This window comes from Puntigrus tetrazona, chromosome 15 (assembly GCF_018831695.1).
Source record: "Puntigrus tetrazona isolate hp1 chromosome 15, ASM1883169v1, whole genome shotgun sequence".
In the NCBI taxonomy this organism is placed as follows: Eukaryota; Metazoa; Chordata; class Actinopteri; order Cypriniformes; family Cyprinidae; genus Puntigrus; species Puntigrus tetrazona.
In genome coordinates this window covers 16,070,915-16,081,304 of record NC_056713.1, presented here as the reverse complement: position 1 = coordinate 16,081,304, position 10,390 = coordinate 16,070,915, and positions in this window count along the sequence as shown.

Below are 10,390 nucleotides of genomic sequence, written 5' to 3'. Positions count from 1 at the left end.
AAAAGATTAAAATACACATAAAAAGCAATATAATCAATAAAAACAAACTTAATCGGGAATTGGCATTTTTTTATGATGATAATGAATAATGATTAAAAATAAAATAGTCATGTGCATGGATAAAAAAAGAAAACAGGGCTATAAGTACTGTAGATAATCCATTACAACGATAGTTCACCCCAAAATAAAATTATGTTATTGATTACTCTTTCCAAGCCCGTAAGACCTTTGTTCACCCTTCGAACACAAATTAAGATATTTTTGATGAATTGCGAGAGCTCTTCTATAGACAGCGAGGGTACTATCCCAAAAAAGGCCCAGAAACGTAGTAATGACATTGTTAAAATAATCCACACAACATCAGGGGTTCAACTGTAGTTTGATCTGAACTTAAACAACGTATGCTGTTCTGTGTCAGAAGCACCACGCACTTACATCGTTTACAGTCAGATCAAGGCAAGCGCATACGTCATGATACTGTCCAAAATGGCGCCAGGGAGATGCGGAGGAGACGAATCGTTGAATAAAGTCTTTTTTTCTATGAATAAATAGCAGTTCAACATCTGATGTCACAAAGATTATTACGTTTCCCTTGCTATTCATATCCACATGCACATAAATGAAAGTCAACTGTGTTTTATAATTTAGCTATGAATGAATAATCTGCTATTGTCGCGCTGTTATTCGTCCACATCCCCACTGCTCTGCCTTTCATCACAGAGGCAAGAAACGATGCCATTTGGGTCGGATGCTCAGTAATGTCTATTTAAGGGTATCTCCGAATTTGTTTGTGATACTAAATAAAACACAGATGATGAAACCACAGTGGTAAACTAAGGAGGCTGACCTTGTCCTGCCTCTGTAACACAACCCCTAGAATGATCTGCAGGTCAGCAACCTTCCCCTGCCCTCCATTATCAGACCACACTCTCTCGCTCTCGCTCTCTTTTCTCCCGCTTCACTCCCACACTTCTCTCTCTCGCTCTCTTTGTCTCTCTCACCCCTCGTGGGGGTTTCTATCTCCTTATCTTTGTCTATGCAAAATGTACACGGGTCAGCTATTATACTCGTGCAGCGGCCTTTTTAAGCTGTCATCACTTTCCTCACTATTACCAAATAATGCAACATTATAATGTCAACAGAGGTCATGTAGTATTATGTTCCGTTTCTCCTCCGCATTGATCAATACACAGCAGAAGCACGTGAAAACTTTGCTCGTATGCCTTGTTGTGCGGTGAGGGACACGCATTTCCAGGTGACTGAATGATTGTGACGCAGAGCGATGTGGAAAGCGCTCTGTTATTGCTGAAAAACGAGACGGCGTCAGCAGCTTCTTGATGTCCTCCATTCAATGAGTAATTACTGCAAATCGCAAAGGCGAGCGCCAGAGAGCCTGAAGACGCCTCATCCATTTTGACGCTCATCTTTGCAATTTAAACCACCGGTGATCTCTCAAAAGGGCCTCCGCAATTGCTGCGCATTTGCACGGCATGATTTTCACTTGTCCTTGTCTGCCGAGCTCCTTATCTACGACGCCCTTCGTTATTATTCTCTGAAAATAACTTTGCGCTCAAGGTGAACGAAGCCTTGTGAAAGCTAGCTCACTTTTTAATTCTCTTCACAAGTCGCCACCGTTTTTTGAGTATTCACGGATTCATACGGTTGCTGTACATGTCAGCTAGTTAGGAATGGAAGTCAAGGCTCTGTGATATCAAAATTTTACATTTATGCATTTAGCAGCCACTTTTTTTGAATTCGACTTTCTGCATTACGGGTTAGAAGTGGCTATGCTCTACCATCTAAGGTCATTGTTATGATACAATGTTAAAAGCTCTATTGATAAAATTGTGGGAAAAATAAATATAGTTTTATCTTAAGATCTACAATATTAATGACCTATATTGTAGTCACCTATAAAATACTACTGTAGGTGTCTATATATATATGTCTATATATATATATATATATATAATATTGCACACACACACACACACACACTCACACACTCACATAATAATAATTTTTTCTAATATTAGACTTTAATATTAATATTGTATGTGTGTGTGTAATATTAGAAATAAATGAATTAAAAAAATATTTAAAAAGTATAAAATAGTACTAAAAATTATACTAAAATAAGTAAAAGTAAAACCTGGATTAAAAATTCATAACTATATACAGTAGACATACTAATAAATCTAACATATATAATACTAAAATGACAAAAATCACAGCAAAATTACTAAAATTTGACTAAAATTCTAATTAAAAAGCATAATATTAATAAAAACTATCCTATTATTTGAATGATACTATAAAAAAACTAAATAAACAGTTAATTATTTAAAAAAAATTGTTTTATTGAATATTATTTCTATAGCTATTTAAAAAAAATGCATCAAACCAAATAAATATTTGCACCCTAACCCCGTTTGCCCTCTTTAAGCAATTTAACAGTGTCTAATCAAATCACTGCGTCATTCTGAACAATGAATGCCAACAAAAAAGTGCTGAACTGTGATGCATGTTTTTAAGTTGTTCTGTAGTATTAAAGTTCATAGGTCAGACCAGATGAAAAATTCATTCCATCCTTTAGGGGTTTAAAACATTAGTCGAACATTAGTAGTGTCAGAGAATTGATGTCAAATCCTCAGTAAACATCATCCTTCAACGAATCAAATCATAATCCATGTTGCTTTAGCATTTACTGGACACCATTTGCCCAGGCATGTACTCTTGGCTCGTATCTCTCTGTCAATCACAGATGGCATTTACTGGCTAAAACTGAGGGACCAAGGCAATCTTGTGCCAACAAGGACATTCATCTGCCAAAGACAAATTGGTGCATTGAAAGTCATTTAATAGATAGGCGTATGTGAAATATGGGGAAAGAGGGAGCACTTCTGGTGTTTGACAGCACTCAGAAATGAACATTTGCTTGGTTTACGACCTGTGTTGTCTCATTAAATATTCCTTATTAACACAGAGCAGTAAATATCTAGCCTTTTCGTTGCACTGCGAGATAATAAGACACCATAGGCCTTCAGGTATTTATGACGCTAACATTGAAGTCATAAGAGATCTTAAAGGGACAGTTCACCAAAATATCACAATTCTATCATCATTTATTCACCCTCTTGAAAATGAAAACCTGTGTGACTTTAAGAAGTTGTTTTGGACTAAACTGGCTTTAAAGACGACTGAAACATTCTTCATGTTTAACAGAAGAAATGAATGCATGCAGATTTGGGACAACGTGAGTATATTTCAGCAATGAAAAAAAGACATACACAATGTGGTAAGGATCCGTACTAGCCTCAGGTCACAGGAGACTTGAGGATTGACCCACTGATAGATAAAGACAAAGGTCTCAGTGGTCAAGCTCGTTATCCTTGGCCACTCTGTTAGAGCCCTTATTTCCAACAAGACAGAAGATTGGAGAACCAAATACAACAGTATTGATTTTGCAATTGATAGTTGCATGCCTGCTATTGATCAGGATCAAGCATCTGCCATTTGCAGAGGTGTGCATTTTCCATTGGTAGTGGGTTTGCAATTAAGACCCGATTAGCATTCAAAGCTCATGTGTGATTTGTTGTAATGGGTGTTTATTAACTTGCTACTTTGCTATTGGAGGTCAGATAACAGATCCCAGAATCCCAAGGGATGTAGCCTTTTGCACTTTTGCGACATATTAGAATCTGTTATTTTTGGGTATGCAATTACACGACACATCCATAAGCATAAACAAGTCTGTAGTAAAATGCAAAGTATGAGAAGTATAAACAAATTTTGAGAATCATTATTAGAATTAAAAATGAGGATTAATATTAAATATAGTGGCTGTCAATGTTTTTGTCCCAAGCACCACCATCAAGACTCTGAGCCTAGTAAAGACCAGTTTTTCCTGGAAACTGTGTATTAACTTTAATTAACCGCATTAACAAACGTTATTATATTATGGTAAACTAGTTATGACCTAGTTCCCTAATTAACAACCTTTAGTTTGGCATGTATTGCACCACAGAAAGAAATCTACATTTATCATATAGAAATTATCAAAGCAACCAATGATAATTAAAAATGGTTGTTGGTTATTTATTGTAATATTTAGAGTTTCCATAACACTGTACAATGTAAAGGAAACTACTAGCAATTTGAGTGAAAATTGTTTCAATGCTATGTGTGTGTGTGTGTATATGTATATGTACTAATAATGTACTACTAATTACCCGCATTTAGAAATAAAGCAGCAATTTATATTTGCTTTAAATAACAGTGTGTGTTTAATAAATAGACTTTTTTAAAGTTGTCTAATTTATCACGGCTAATCCTTTGTAACCTGCTGGCCTTCTCTATTAAGTTCTTAATTAGAGAATTTGTGTAGCATTTTCTGGACTGTAAACATGTCTGTGTCTGAATTACAGGACTTACAAACTCAAGGCCAGCTTTACCTCTACCCCCACTTCCATCTCTTGCTGCAAAATCAATGGAGTGATGTAGGTATCTGGAGGAGGACATGGGGACAGGCTTAAGCAGACTGCTTGTCTGAGTTCCATTTCATGCATCAGCGGCTGCAAGCTCAAACACCATGATCAGCCTTTGCTGTTCAACACCGCACTCCCTCACTCTAGTATGCACAGTATTCACACACACACACACACACACACACACACATATAGTCATGCAGACACAAGACATGTTACTGGATGCCACATTGATCTACTGAATATGAAGTCTTGCTGCACCAGCGCTTCCATGAAAACATTACAGCATTCATCTCTGGAAAAATAATTCAGCCTCTGTCAGCTCATACTCTGACAGCAGTTTGACACAGACAATACAGAACAGGACACAGGTTTGCACTTATACACTTAAATAGTTCTCAACTGGTGAGCTGAGACTAAAAAAGAATTGTTGTAGGTCTGACAGTTGGGGGGGAAAGATGATGAATGCAACTAATAAAATGCAAGACCCAGGTATGAGGCACAATGGGAAATGGAGTTTAAAGGGGAATGGTTAGAATTCAGGGGATGGATCCCACTGGTGATGCAGGGGAAGCGGTTTCCTCCTCCAGCTCTCCCCTCGGACCATCAGTGGGTTTCAGGAGTGATACATGAAAAGTGAGAGAAATGTGATAACTAGCAGGGAAATACAGGAGAAATTTGCCTAATAATTTGAAGGGGCCAACATACCTGGGGCTGAGCTTTTTGCAGGGAAATCATAGGACTAGATCTCTTGCTGAAACCAGACCCATTGACCTGGGGCATACTCTGAGACGTCAGTGATGGTTAGCTTATTCTTGACATCTCTCAGAGTGGAGCAAGTGAGTATGGGCGGATCCCAGACCTCTTTGCTGCGTTGTAACCACTCGTTAACCCGAAGAGAGATCTGTGGGTTCACCAGACCAGAGGAACATTGGTGGTTGAAAGCCCAGCACACATTTTAAGTAGCAGGTTTCAAGAGAGAGTTCTATGCTTATTCGGCCCACATGAGATATCAGCTCAATTCTGTAGGTTGTTGCTGGCAGTAAGAGCGTAGAAATTGGATTACCTCTTGATTCAGGCATTCAGTTTGTCCAATGGACTGGGGATGGTAACTGGAGGTGAGACTGATGTTTACGTTAAGTTGCTTAAAAAAGGCAGCCCAGACTCGTTATGTGAATTGGGGTCCACAGTCAGAGACAGTGACCGGTGCTCTGAGTGGTGTGTACCTGGTTAAGTATTTTTTGTCTCAGTGGCTCTGGAACATACTTGAGATCATGCCTCAGCATTCTAGTGTAGGAGGATTCTGGAGGTTATGTTGTTCAATTTCGGTCATGATGTCCCATTAAGGATCCACCAGCAGCTTATCGGGAATAATGTTCTCATGGGTGAGGTTTGGAGTGGTATCCTCGTCTTGACGGAAAAGAGCCTTAGAGAAGAATAGTGTCCATCAGGCTTGATGAGGGTTCAGACATTTGGCAGAATGGAGATATTCCAAATGCTTGTGTTCAGTCAAGACAGTAAATAGATAATACCATTCCTCTAGCGCCAGCTTCACTGCAAGGAGTTCATGATTGCCGACATCATAGTTTTATTCTGTGGCAGTCAATTTACGAGAGAAGAACACGCATGGATAAATTTTGGCTGGGGAGCCATGGCGTTGGGATAGTATGGCACCCACCCCGGTGTTAGATGCGTCCACCTCCATGATCAAAGACTGATCTGGATCAGGATGTCGAAGAATGGGGGCTGAGGTGAAGTGATTCTTCACATAGGTGAATATGTGCTGTACCTCGATTGATCAGGTATGTTTAGTAGATTGTCATTTAGTCATAGCTATTTTTGATAGAAGTTTGCAAATCCTAGAAATCGCTGCTGTTTCATGAGAGTCTGGGACTGAGGCTAGTCCAACACTGCATTGACTTTTTTTTCTGTCATCTATAGCCACGCCCTCCTGGCTGATCACATACCCGAGCAAAGAGATGCTGGTTTAATGAAATTCTCTGCCTTGGCATAAAAGTGGAATTGAATGAGTCTTTTGAGAACTGATCTGACATGTTGAACATGTTCTTCTAAGGTGTTTGAATATACCAGAATGTCATCATTATATATGATCACCTATCTATCAAGAAATTTCCCTAAAGATGTCATTCATGAATGATTGAAACACAGAAGGACTGTTGGCAAGCCTGAACAGCATAACCTGGAACTCGTAGTACTCACTAGTGGTGGAGAATGCCGTTTTCCATTCGTCTCCCTCTTGAATTCAGAATAGGTTGTAGGCATCACATTGATCAAGCTTGATGTAATATTTAGCCTTACATTACTGTTCGAGGGCGTCTAGAACAGTGTTCCAAACCGAACTTAACTTCCTCTGTGAAGCATTGGATTCTCCCCTCACAGAGAGGGCATGCATCTAGTGCCTCCACTGCCAAGGGGAAGTTACAAGGGGTTAGTTTCAGGTCGTGTTGAGAAGCAAATTCAGAAGATACAAAATTTCCTGCTGCCCCTGAGTCTAGTAAGGCAAGGGAGTTTTATGTTTTTATCGTGTACTGTTAGTTGTACTGGAAGCTTGAGGCTGGATAGTGGATTATTGAAAGTTATTTTTGCACTCACCGATGGAGAGTCAGAAGAAGGATGAACTAGGCAGGTGGTCTTCATATGGTCACTTGAGCAGACGATTCTGAGGATAGCTGCGTGAGAGCTGCTGGATCGCTTGATGGCAAGGCCTTCTGTTGTGAAGCATCAGAGGAGACGTGATCCATTTTCATCTTTTATTGAATACAAACAGAGTTGCACAAAAATGGCAAGGCCGTGATAAAGGGACTAGGCAGAGGCAAAGTCGAAATCCAGGCAGAGATTGAGTCAGGGAACCTCTTCTGTAACAGTTACATATCAAATAAGTGTTTCTTCTTAGGTTTTCCATATTTGTTTTGCATAACAGGGTTGTGTGTTATACCTAATGTTGATAAACTAATGTTTATTGCATTTCAGTTTCATGTGTGTTAACACGATGGTGTTTGTGTGAATGACACTGTGCACCTTGTTAGTGTTTAAAAGCTTCTTGTTATCGGCTTTGGCTCATCGTATTACTTTCTCATCATCACCTGATTTTGGTGGTTATCACTGTATTACAAAGGGACCAAGCAAATTTCAGTACTTCAAAAGGTTATTCTAATAACATTATATCTGTTAATGAAATTACAGTATTTAACTGTAAATTTAAGTTAAAAATATTAAACCTAAATGTTGCTACTGTATATTTTACAGTAAAATTCTGGCAACCGCACCTGTTTTTTACAATGTTGTTCAGTAATATTAGCCTTAATGTTTTATTTTGGTCATTTTGACACGAAGGGGATTTTCTCAAAAATGCAAGTTAATGCTATCACATTGGACTCAAACTTCATTTATTTATTCTTTTTTTTGTATTGGGTCTAACCCTAAATCTGAGTCCTGAAGCAAAAAATGAGAATGGCTAAAGCTTATAGGATTGGATCCAAGTACCCCAGTAACTGAAAGGTCACTCATCTTCATTGTACCCTTGAGCAAGATGTTTACCAAGTTGTGCTGTCCAAATGTACTGTTAATTTAATAGATGGATAAAATGGCCATAAACACAATGGCAGCCATTTTAATCATTCAAATCAGAGAACAAATAATACCACGAGATTTCTCTGATTCTATTTCTGACAGAGCACATCCAAATATAAGCTATGTGTCCTCTAAGTTCCAGCTTAATTGCCAGTTTATAGATAGTGAGTCACTATGAGGACATGCATCTGAAGACCTTTCTCATTACTGTGGCCATAACAAAGCGAGGAACTCTGGCTGCTGACCTGTAGGTGTATTATAAGAAAGCCAGCTGCCTATAGCTGAAGCTAATTCATCATGACATGGTCAATGAGGATCACACTGGTATGGCCTGCAGGGAAACTTGCATTAGTTTGCTGTCCACTGCACAACGTGTCTTATTCAGGGGGTAGGACTGACTGACGAGAAACAGATCCATAAATAAAACTACACAGATCCACTCAACATTGACTTTATTATCACAACATCTACCGAAGCTAAAAGTCAGCTGTCAGAGAACATTTCAACATTTTGTAAAGAATATTCTGGTAGCCTAATGATGATAAAATAAAGTAAAATAATATAAAATGAAAGAATAGAATTTGTGAATTGAGATTTTTAATGAATAACTGAATTTATTTACACACACACACACACACACACATATATTTATATATATGATAATGGAATAATTACAATAATAATTTATAAAAAATATACTACTGGTTAAGTCTGGAGTAATTTTAATTTATTTGATCCAAAATACAGCAAAAACAGTAATATTGTGAAATATTATTACAATTAAGAATTCAAAATTAATTTTCTTTATTAATACATGTTAAAATGTAATTTAATGCTGTGATGAAAAAAGCTCATTGTATAATATTTCAAATAATATACCATTACATCATTATATGAAAAACAACCAAAAATTTGCATTTGTGTTTCAAAGAAGAAAAGTGCACATAAGGGTCAGTAAATTATAACAGAATTTTAATTTTTGAGTTCATTGTCCCTTTCCCTCCAAGAGCTCCTCAGCTTGCAAAAAAGAGGTATCCCTCATTGCTTTAAAATGCCCAATTAACACAAGGAACGATCTGGTGGAGAAGTATTTGGGGAAATCAAATTCCTTTTCAACAGGCCCCTTGCAGGAAAGCCAGCAATAGGCCCCTTTATCTAATATATGCCAAGAATAATTAGGTTATTGCAGCACTGCCTGTTGTTGCTCAGTAATTAGGCTAGTCTCTTATGGATTCACTCCAGGTCACAATGACCTTGAGGAAGAGGAAAAAAATTGCCCACTATTGACATCTAAACTGAGGATAGCGGGTCAATTCCCACAGACGGCAGGTGCACCCTGATCACGTAGCGTGCGTTCCAGCACCGGTGATGCGGAAAACTGTTGGAAGTTGAGGACGCGGAGATGAAAAGGAATGTATGATGAAGTGTACCAAGGTCCTCAAGGAGACAATGAAGGCTCTGCCCCTCCCATGCCTCTTCCTGCATCTCTAGCCTGTGCTCTTGGCCTTGCTTTTGAGGTAACATAAAAAACGCAAGGGCATGTAGACTGAACCAAAGACTTGCAGATGCACCTTTTGTTGTGGCCATGGATTAAAAAGCTTTTCTTACTTGTTCGTTTTCCACAAGGAATAGCAAGACTAAGCTGCATTTAAACTGATTTAACAAGTGTTTTGGCAAACACGTGCCTGTGCTCAAGCATAAAAATATTAGGATTTATAACGACTCTATAAACATTCAAAAGCATCCGATTTTAAATCTCCCAGCATAATAATATTGTTTTGTAGGCACATGATATTCTTCAAGTAATTGTGCAAAAATTACGCTTTATTAATCAAAACTCTGTACATTTTTGTGAAAATGAATAACGTTTTAGTGTCTGGGTTTTACTGCGTCTAGTGATAATTTCTTTTGCAAACGGCAATGATGTGCACTTATTGGTACGTACTTTGTGTCTCATTTATGTCATTAGACCAGGTAGTGCAAATCCCAGTACGTGCTATTTTTACACACAGCAAACTCACATTCACAAATCTGATATATTTTGCACTTTATTTTATTGCAACTTTTTATATTTTTTGCTTTCCCTGGAAAACATAATAAATGATTTTTAAGGGTCACCTTGTAAACTGTATCTGTAATTTTCTAGCAAGACAACGCTGGCTGCCAAGCAATCCGCGCTTTTAAACTCATTTTTGTGGTGATAAATATGTTCATCCTGTATTTTAATATGGTGATAACAGATTTTGTTCATCCGTGCTGTTATGCAATGTACAAGCCATTAAAGATCTTCTGTCATCCGCATTCTGCCAACA